We start from the raw sequence: 10,575 nt of genomic DNA on the forward strand, positions 1-10,575 counted from the left end.
TCCCTGTGAAAATCTGTTCCCCCTGTTTCGGGAGCGCTCATTGCAGCCAGAGAGGCGGATCTGACCATTTTCAAGGCGCTCCTGATCATTTATCAGTGAAAACAGCTCATATAATCATGTCAACTTTGTAACATACAGTTTAATCGTTTACTCTTTTTACAAATTTGTAAAATAAATACATTAACGAGGTCTTCTTAAGCTGTTTTGTGTTGTTTTTTTTAAACGCCAAGAGAATCGGCATTTCTCCAACTTTTGTCCCTTCAGCCTGACAGAAAAAAAACGGCAGTCACCAAACAGATTTCCAACACGTAGTGTGTTTTCTATTTTTCATTGCTGATATAAGAGGATGGAAACTGGCTGATAGCAGGGAACACACATTAGAATTTCTGGTTAATCCCCTTCTAATGTAAAATACTGAAATAATCCGGTCCCCCCTTTGATTTTTGCAAATAAATAGTAAATATGACCAAATCCACAGGATTTGTTGTTGATGGTGCAAGGAATAAGCACAGTTAAAGACCTGCAGGTACATTTACTTCTTCCCATGTTATGGAGGGGAACAGATTATTTCAGTCAACTGAAACATTCATTCTCGCCTCTCCTCCTCCCCGATCTTTGGGAAATAAAGAGCAACTGTTTCCAATTTCTCTAAAATTGAGATGTGTGATATATTATACTAGAAATCTCCTTATCCAGTAATATTTCATATTTTACATTAGAAGGGGATTAACCAGAAATTCTAATGTGTGTGCCCAGCTATCAGCCAGTTTCCACCCTGGCCTGCTATAATTTGTTCCCCCCTTATAACTTTAAGAAATAAAGGTCTATCACCTCCAAAGTTTCAGGGGTTCGTTGTCATTATAAAAGATGCTTATAAGCAAAAAATGGAAAAACTGGGACCTTTTTTGCCTGATTTAGACAGGGGAACAGATTATAGCAGGTGGCCTGCTATAATCTGTTCCCCCCTTATAACTTTAAGAAATAAAAGTCCATCACCTCTAAAGTTTCAGGAATGAATTGTCATCATAAAAGATGCTTATAAGCAAAAATTGGAAAAACTGGGACCTTTTTTGTCTGTTATAGACAGGGGGAACAGATTACAGCAGGTTTTATTTCAATTCTGGCAATATGGGATGAAATAAAACGGCTGATGTTAGAACACAAACTGTTTATTAAGGATAGTACAACATAGATAAATTGTAAGTTAACATAAAACACAAATATTTAAGTACTAAATTTCAACTAGGAAAAAATTATTTCCTTTTGCATATAGTCTTTAATGATTACACGTGCACTCCATTTTCTATTTCATTTTTATTACAAGTATATGGTTTACAACAGTTTTCAATGGGATGAGAACATTTGGACACTGTAACAATGAGAGATTTTTTTAAGGCACGTATGGAAAAGAACAAGGATCTGTTTGCTTTCAGAGGGAGGAGTAAACACTGCTGTCAGCGACCAGCTTTCAAGCAAACGTTTGTGTTTTATTATTAGTTTTAGATCAATATCACTGGCGATATTCTGCTATAACATGTGAAGTAAAGAATAAAACAGTAAAGCTCAACTTTCATACACGTAAAACCTTTCAAATTTCAAGTTCTGCACGTTGGAATTGAAGCGGAGTTAACTCGGGTTGTTCTTCCTACTCCATACGCGCTCCCGACGAGGGGATACAAATTTTCGCAGGGATAACTACCTTGGCACGACACCGGCATCATTCAGTTTGCTTTTCAGAGACCTCAAGCTGATGTGTACACCATGTAAACATGACATCATGTCTACGATTACAACATACGAGTGACACTCAATAAAATAATATATGCACAGCTGCAGCATATCTGGTTCTACCGTCTGTTCTGTACCATTTAAAAACTCCAAGGACCGACCACAGGAAAAATAAAACCGCGTTAAACTGCTCATATGAGTGCCGCAGAACGGGCAAAACGCAACTCGATTAGCTTCCATCCTGCATGAACTCTCCGGTTATCACTTCCGGGTAAGCTTCGAAGACAGTCCCTCCCTTTCCGTCAGATTTTGTCAGTTGTAAAAGTGTTTTCTGAAATGTAAATTTGTTTTATGATTTGTAAAAGTGTTTCGTTTGTTGTAATTTTGTTTTCTGAAATGTAAATTTGTTTTATGATTTGTAAAAGTATTTCGTTTGTTGTAATTTTGTTTTCTGAAATGTAAATTTGTTTTATGATTTGTAAAAGTGTTTCGTTTGTTGTAATTTTGTTTTCTGAAATGTAAATTTGTTTTATGATTTGTAAAAGTATTTCGTTTGTTGTAATTTTGTTTTCTCAAATGTAAAGTTGTTTCAAGATTTTTAAAAGTGTTTCAGATTTTGTATTGTTGATTTGCACTTCCCAGCCACCGTACAGTTTACTTACAGTTGGTGCTTTTCGAAAAAAGGATGCAATTGTTTTCTGTTTTTTCGGTTTGGCTGGCCTCATGTTGATGTCCGGACTCCGGAATTGGGAACTATCCCACCACTACTTACTGTCTGAGTAACCATGGAAACCAGGCTCGAGATGTAAATGCCAGAGACAGGATAACTTTTAGATTAGAATTTCTACGACGCAGGCAGCCTGCAGTTAAACAAAACGATTGCCCGTCTATGATCTGACTGTTTTATGTTGTTGTTGCAAAGCAGTAAATTAGAAAAAGCTTTTTGATTTTCTGTGAGTTTCGCCGTATGTTTTTTTTTTTTTTTTTTATAAAAGTGGGGGGGACGGATTGAGGGTCATTCTAATCTGTGTACGTCAGAACACCCCTGACGTACACGCTATCTGCGCCCTTGGTTTCGCCACCTCTCCAGGAAGCTTTCTCACTTTTTGAGAAAGCTTCCAGGAGAGGTGGCGAAACGTCTTCAAATCTTGGAAACCAAGTCCAATGGATATTTTTTGAATTTTTAGGGAATCACTATTTTCCTTCTTGTTTTTTATTATTAGTAGAAGTAGTCATAGTTGTTTTAGTACTTGCATTTTGCATCAATCTTCAAAATCAATACTTAATCATTAACTATTATTAATATAATTAATATGATAATTGATTTGAAGTAAGTGATTAATTTTCCATCTATTTTTTAGGCAAGTATTTACATTCATTTTATGATTTAGTTTACTAGGGAAACATAAACATATTTGAATCTGCTTGTATGGTTTTCTTGTCTGTGTTTCTTACCATAATAGGATCAATGCTGAAATGTGTCAGCACATCAGCAGGGCCATCAAGCAGCATCTTTACACATAAAGGGCGGCCTCCAAATAACATTTCACTTAAGGCCGCTATTAGATCAGGAGCAGCTGTGAGCCCCAACCAGTAATAAGCTATTTCATTTAAAACTTGAGGAGAATGTACCTGCAAGCAGCATATTCACCATGTATGATGCACCCCAGGCAAAGGAAAGCATTTGGCGTATACATGGGCCAAACCCCTAAAGTCCAAAAGATTTATTTTTTTAATGATAATTAAAAGGGAGTAAGACAGAAGGAAATCACCAGACCTGCGTTCTGTGTGACAGCGTAAACAAATTTAGTAATGTTTTGTTTTTACCAGCAGATGGCAGCATATCTTTAGTTTCCTGCTGTAAATAATGACCACACTGGGAGATTAAAATAGTGTTCTTCAATTAAACTTGAAGCCTGTGAAGGCCTGTTTAAAAAAAAATAAAATAATAAAAATTGATTTAATAATAACTTACATAAATCATCTTAACTGTATATTAAATTAAAGCTGGTCTGGTTAAAGATAACCTTCCTTTGATGTTTTATCAAAGGCATCTGTAGTGCCATAACCAATGTTTTAATATAATATAGCTCATTGTAACACCGTTTAGTTACATTTTTTGATTGATTTCTCCATCATTTGTGGTGTGGAACAGCCTTTCTAAAAAAGCCGGGCCACAAAATCAGGAAGCTTCAAAAAGGGAAGTTAATAATAACATTTATTCGTGACAATTTTTTTTTAGTTTTCCACATTTTTCAAACATTGATCCTTTTATAAGTTTCTTGCTTAGTTTCAGGTCTCTCACGGTGTACAATAAAGGCTGAAAACAATGGCTGATAATAAAGCTGTGGGTCTGATATAAGGATTGTTTTACTTACTGTATTTTTAGTGCATTATCATCTGTGACTTGTTATACGCTGGTGACATATTATCAATTTGGATCTACCCTTATGCAATCTGAACCTCACTTACAATCTAACGACCACAGATACAGTAGACAGCAAGTCTGTTGTTAAGCCTTGGCCAGAGCCTTTAAGATATGTAGCTTGAGCCTTTTAGTCTGGTTTTAATAGTGTTAAAATCTAAGATCATTACCTGCTGATAAAACTTCTTCGTGTTTAAGCTATTGGATAAGCAGTTCCTCAGCATATCTTTAGTTTCTTGCTGTACATAATGGACGTATTGGTTAATTAAAATAACATTCTTTAACTACGCTTAAAACCTGTGATATACAAAACATTTTCATGAAAATATAAAAAGATTGATTTGTAGTCATACCTTGCATAAATCCTCTATTTTAAAGCAAGCTCAGATGGTGGATGTTTCATTATAAGTGGAATAAATAAGATCATTCCAAAAATGTTCAACACTCATTACCATTTGCACGACTGTATTTCTATCGTAAATGCTTTGCAGTCAGGTCATACATACTTGGCATTAAATGCTTTAACAACTGAAGGTGTGATTGAAGAGCCTTTGCAGCTCTCTTATTTTTAGAAGTTCTGTGTTGAACAATTCATCATTTACAGAATTGTTTTTTTTTTATTTTCTTATTTGATATATCAATAAATATTTGCTCCGTTGAGGGTTGATTTTTGCATTGAGCTGGAAGGGGGTTGCCTGTGCAAACACATGCACAGCCCTGCACTTCACAGCAGGAGGATAATGATTAAATTTAATTATGAAGGGTGAAGTAAAAACAGCCCCGGACAGCCTCAGGGACCGGCATGAGCGGATAGTTCAAATTAGAGCATTATTGTCCATCCAGGTTACCCCCCCACCGCGAGATTCAATTGTGCAAATCACACCAAAATATTTGGCAGAGGGACTAGAGCACTATGTGTCCAGCCGGTCACTAATCTGAAGCATCCACTCTCTCTGTGACTTGGTAACTTTTGTAATTTAGTGCACAAATAAGAAGCGTGTGTTTTCTGGAGAAATCCTCCCAACAACAACCCTCCACTCAATTGAAGTTAATTCAGGAGAGGGAGTTCTGGGTTCACATTTCGCTACAGCTTTGTAAAGTTACCTCTGAAGGGGTCACTGGGGGGTTGAAGCGATCTGTAACTTTGCATCGACCAACTACAGATCAGTTACAATGTAATTGCAAAAGAATGTTACTCAGTCCTGACTACTACAGAGCTCTACCTTTTAATTAGAACCAATGCAGTTCTAAGATCCTATTTTGTTCCTTGGAAAAAAAAAGAAAGATCAACATTTATTGTCAGGTTAAGATAAAATATTGCTGTATCTCTATGTTCCTTTTTTTTTTTTTTTTTTTGCCTTTTTTAAACATTAATTTGGTATTTTTGAAGAACGTGTCTTTGTTTTGCATTACCTTGCAAAAGTGAAAAAAAAAGAATCTCGTTTCTCATTTTATAGCCAGAAATTTCAGAATTGATCGGATAGACCTACACAAAGTATTGTGCTACTTTAAACCTAAAGGGAGTAAGCACTTGGTTTTCATTAACATACAATAAAAAAGTGCAGCACCCATTTATTGTGCTCATCTTAATCAGAAACCCCTAAATAAACTCCTGGGTATCAGTTCAATTCCAGAATTCATTTACTTAGAAGAAGTAATATCTGTGTAATTTAAAGTAATTTGGAGAAAGGCAACAGAATCTATTTTGGAGAACAGAGTTCAATGCATCTTCTAAAAAAGAAAAGAGTATCGCACAGCTGCAAACGTAACAAGACTTGGCTAGTTATTCCGCCAGAGAAACCAGCAAAGAGCTCCATGGCTACCCTGAATGAGCAGAGGTCCACAGGTTGGATGGAAAAACACATTTTTATATTTTAAAGTAATAAGCACAAAAATAATACAGAGGACACTATATTAAAGAAGATGCTCTGGTCAAAATAACACCAGAATGTGTTGCTCATGCTCCATTCAGACAGCAAGCCTAAATAGAATAGAATAGATTAGAATAGAATAGAATAGAATAGAATAGAAATACTTTTATTGTGGCACAGTGGGTAAATGAGGAACACTGCCAGAGATGCATGTAATTGTTAAGATTAGCACATAAATCTATCTTAGGATAATCCAGTCAAAGGCCTTAAATCCATTTACAGGTGCCCTGCTTCCTGTCTAAACTATACATGATCTGAAAAAGAACCTTTAAATCTACAAAGCAGGCATATAAAGGTCTTGTAGTTGGTGGAATTAAATGTGTACACAACATTATTAAGATTTTTATCCTAATAGAATATTTAAGGTCTGTGATCTGATAAAATATTTAAGTTCAATAAGTTTTTGTTTCTCACAAATGTAACATAAGTGCTCAGATTTAAGCAAAATAGCAGGTTAAATTGACACTTTTTACCCTCTTTTTTTTTTTTTTTTTAAAGCACAGACACCACACATAAAAACATATTCATGGAGTCTTCATAACCTTTTTTTCCCTGCAGAGTGTGCATGTTTAGGGCCCCAATGTTATTGATCCTGATTGGGCCTCACAGGAGGAGATTCCGGCCTGCCATTGACCCACACTTCTACATGTTTCCGTCCTCCTTTCAGATGATCAGAGGCACACGTCTCCCCTTATGCCTCCAGACTGGCCATACTTGTGGTACGTTTCTGATTGTCAGTTGGCGAAAGGAGGGAGTAGGTGGGGGAACAGGGAAAATGAAGTTAGTGAGAGTAAAAAAATCCCTTTTAGGTCTTGCCTGACGTTTTTCTGGCTTGGTGACTGTCAAAACATTCCCCAAATGCACCAATACCCCTCCTCAAATTTTCCTTAAAAAGCCAGGCTGCTCTCCTCTTCAAAGTAAAAATTCTCGGACATGTGGCCTTCGTTGAATGTTTGTGTTGATGGGTGCCGTGTTTCTATGAACTCTTCATAGGGATCTTTTTTCTCTTCATTGCTACTTATGAAGCACTTAAAAAGTGTCATGGCGAGGAAGGAGTAAAACAGCATCACAAAAAGTATATAGAAGTAAGCATTGTCATAAGTCTCTCTGGAGGAGGAGAACGCCGAAATATTTTTAGCAATGGGACTTACTGTGGTGTGAAAAAAAGTCCCGTTCTTTTCAGTATCACGGATGTCGAGACTTGTGTCCTTGAGAATTTGCCTGCACCGGCTGAGGAGAGCAAGTAGGAGGGTCCGGTTCATGCTCTTCATGTTCAAAGTAAAAGAAAATATCAGATAAAGCTCAATAACACTGAAAAATATGTAGGAAACTGAAGATAGGCAACTGAAAATGGTCAGCAAATGGAAGGGGTTCACAGGAGGGAGGCACTCCTAAATGTAGGAAAGGCATGCTGTGAGGCAGCAACTCTTCAAGTGGTTAGATAAGGTGGAATTTCAGAGATAGTACACCCTTTATTCTGTCCTGCTATGTGCAGAATATGATAGAAGCACACATACAAATATATTTGGTTGGTTAGACTGATACTATTATCATCTGGTTGCTTCTTATCAAATATTTTGATGCTGAACAACTCTGCTTTATTATTATTCTTGTCGAAAAAGTTTATATTTTTTCAGCCCATCTTCTTTGTCCCTCTTCCTTTCACTTTTAATTTGGGGGTTGGAAGCCTCAGAGACATTTGGATTGTTGTCAGCTCCGGTCAAGTAGTCTACTCATTTCAAAGAGTGTTGGGGTCAGAGGTTAAGTTGTCTCCAGTGTGTAGCTGCTCAACTGACACTTTGTTCAAAGCAACCGCTTTGGCTTTTTTTACTCTTACAAGTCAAAAAGCACTTGTAAAAGAGAAAAAAAAAACTTTCTCAGTGTGAAAAATATAGTGAAATGTAATCTTACCTTAAACTCATCTTGCTCAACTAGCAAACCAATCCCAAACAAATGCAAATCAGCAAGCTAAAATGAAAAAAAAGAAAGAAATGAAAATACATTAAAACACGCTGTTAACACCAAAACATCCATAAATGCTCCTTTTAGGACTGTGCAGGGAATGACACCGACAGCTGCTTACCTTATTTCTAAAGCTCTGACGGAAAGTGAGAGAAAAAAACACAGTGGGGAATGATAAAAATGCGCTTGTGATTTGTTTAACCTTCTGGGCACTCTACCCACTGGGTGAGCAGTGTTTTTCATCTCTGTTTGGCAGTTAGAGCCCAAAGCCGTCTGAGCTCTGTGCAGCCATGTCAGTGACTGATGTCCCAGTGTGTTTGAGGACTGCCGGGCTTATATAATTTACAGCCGCTCTGCTTTAGTCATTATGGGGTGTGAAGGAGCCACCGGGGAGCAGGAATTTGTCCGAAAGGAGTGTTTATGAAAGAGGATATATTTATGATTTAGTGCTACAGGAGATCATATGTGAAGCAGAAAATCACTAGACTCCAAGACACCTAGAAAAACTCTTACAGAAGTCCCTCTGACTTAAAAAGATTATTTAATTATGACTTTATTTAGTTTGTTTTTTAGCATGATGATTGTGACACATTATAAAACTTTATTCATGGAATTATACTTTTATTTTTTATATATATATATATATATATATATATATATATATATATATATATATATATATATATATATATATATATATATATATTTAATTTCAAGCAATATTTATTTCAAGCAATTGTTTTAAAATCTCAAATATAATTTAATTACACTTCCTTTCAGTCTCAGTTTTTCAAAATTTCTTAACGCAAATAAGCAATACCCACAATTATCATCTACTATAACAACAATTTAACAACTATATTTTACTTTGAAAATATTTAGATTACCCCGTAACTATTTTAGGTGACATATATTCACTGTTATTCCAACACCAGGATACACAATTCTTTCAATTCTATCGCAGTAGTTGTTTTTTGATTTTTGACAGAACTAAATCAAAATAATAATAAAAAAAAAAACAGCTAAAGTAAAGTATTAAATGTTCTAAGCATTGGGTTATAAGGAAACTTTGCATAATATTTTTTTTTTTTTTTTTATCATACTTATACACATAGCAATACAGTATATCCCAATAATTATATTTCAGGTAAGGTTTACCCATAGTTGTGCAATCAATTGACTTATACAAGTTGCTTAACTTTCTGGAATATGAGTAAACCCATGATTAACAAGCAGGTTCTTCCAATCGGCAGTATATTTACATGCACTGTTAATAAAAGGGTAAACTGATGACCGATAAAAATGCATGTGACCTAATACATTTTTCATAAGATTTGTGTACATAATTTTATCTTACTAATTTCCTAACAAAATTTAACATTTTTGATTAACTGTTTTATCCTTGGTCTATATTTCTTTACATGCACACTTGCAGTATTTATCACAACTTATTCACATTCAATAAACACAGCTGTTTTTTTTATTTTTCTTTTGGCTTTTTTTTTTTTTTTTTTTTTACTTTTTTCCTTAGATTTCAATATGACATTTTTCCTTTACTTCTAAATAAGAAATTATATATTGCAGGAAATAACATGAAACAAATTGTTGGAACAGCCTTTTTGCAGTTATGCACACACCCTAAATGCAAAGCTTGCTTTTAAATACCTTTAAATTATATTTTGGACAATTATATATAGCATTCATGAGTCTCAGGTACAATAAAGTTTAACTATGTAGAATCTAAATGAACCAAAATAAGGTTTTCAATTCCAGAAGAATGTTTTCTGTCATTTATTAAATTATTTGCTCTCGCTGAAGCCTTCAAAATCAAATTTTACAAAATGGAGCAGAGACAAAGTATGATTTTTCTTTCTATATTTGTGTAGTGAAATAATAGAACACATATCACATTTATTCTGATAAAATGTTAAAGATAATTTCTTTTCTTAAGGTTGAATAGAACCCTCTGGGCCATGATGCTTTCTTTCAGAATAGCAACTCGACAAAGACAATAATCATACAAAGGGAACGATTGAGACATTTAACTTATATTTTACCTTTTTTGAACTGTTAAATTGTTGTCAGTTGGTTATTGAATTTAAAATTAAGCTATTTTTTTAATTTATACCGCACCAACATATAGAAGTAATTCAATGTGCAAACATTTTTATTTTGTATGTTGTTTATTATAAATAGTAATAGTGCTATACTTTACACAAAACTTGTTACAACAAAAAATCCCAGCTTTGTAAAAAAAAAAAAAAAAAAAAAATCATAAGGGGAATAATGAACTGTCTGTAAGACTTGAGCACAGTGGAGAACTTTAGAAAAGTTTCTGTAAAAACAAAAAAAAAACAAAAAAACACAAGCAACATTTAATAAATAAGGATTGGAACTAAAATTAGAAAGGTACTGGTAACAACTAAATAAACATACAAAAAAAACAAGAATTAACTTTCAAGATGAATACACTATTCACTGGTTGAAAATCTGGTGTTTATATTTTTTGGCAATTCCTGTATGACTACA

At 34.6% G+C, this 10,575-nt stretch overlaps 1 long non-coding RNA gene across 1 annotated transcript; it reads right to left on the bottom strand.

The window, feature by feature from the left end:
• Nucleotides 1–6,200: 6,200 nt before the first annotated feature.
• Nucleotides 6,201–8,572, bottom strand: LOC119778692. The gene is made up of 3 exons (XR_005280108.1): nt 8,168–8,572; nt 7,996–8,052; nt 6,201–7,349 (listed from the first exon to the last, which is right to left on the bottom strand). It is a non-coding gene; the product is annotated as an uncharacterized LOC119778692 (long non-coding RNA).
• Nucleotides 8,573–10,575: the final 2,003 nt, after the last annotated feature.

Source organism: Cyprinodon tularosa, unplaced genomic scaffold (assembly GCF_016077235.1).
Source record: "Cyprinodon tularosa strain WSP-4 unplaced genomic scaffold, ASM1607723v1 ctg1012, whole genome shotgun sequence".
Taxonomy (NCBI): domain Eukaryota; kingdom Metazoa; phylum Chordata; class Actinopteri; order Cyprinodontiformes; family Cyprinodontidae; genus Cyprinodon; species Cyprinodon tularosa.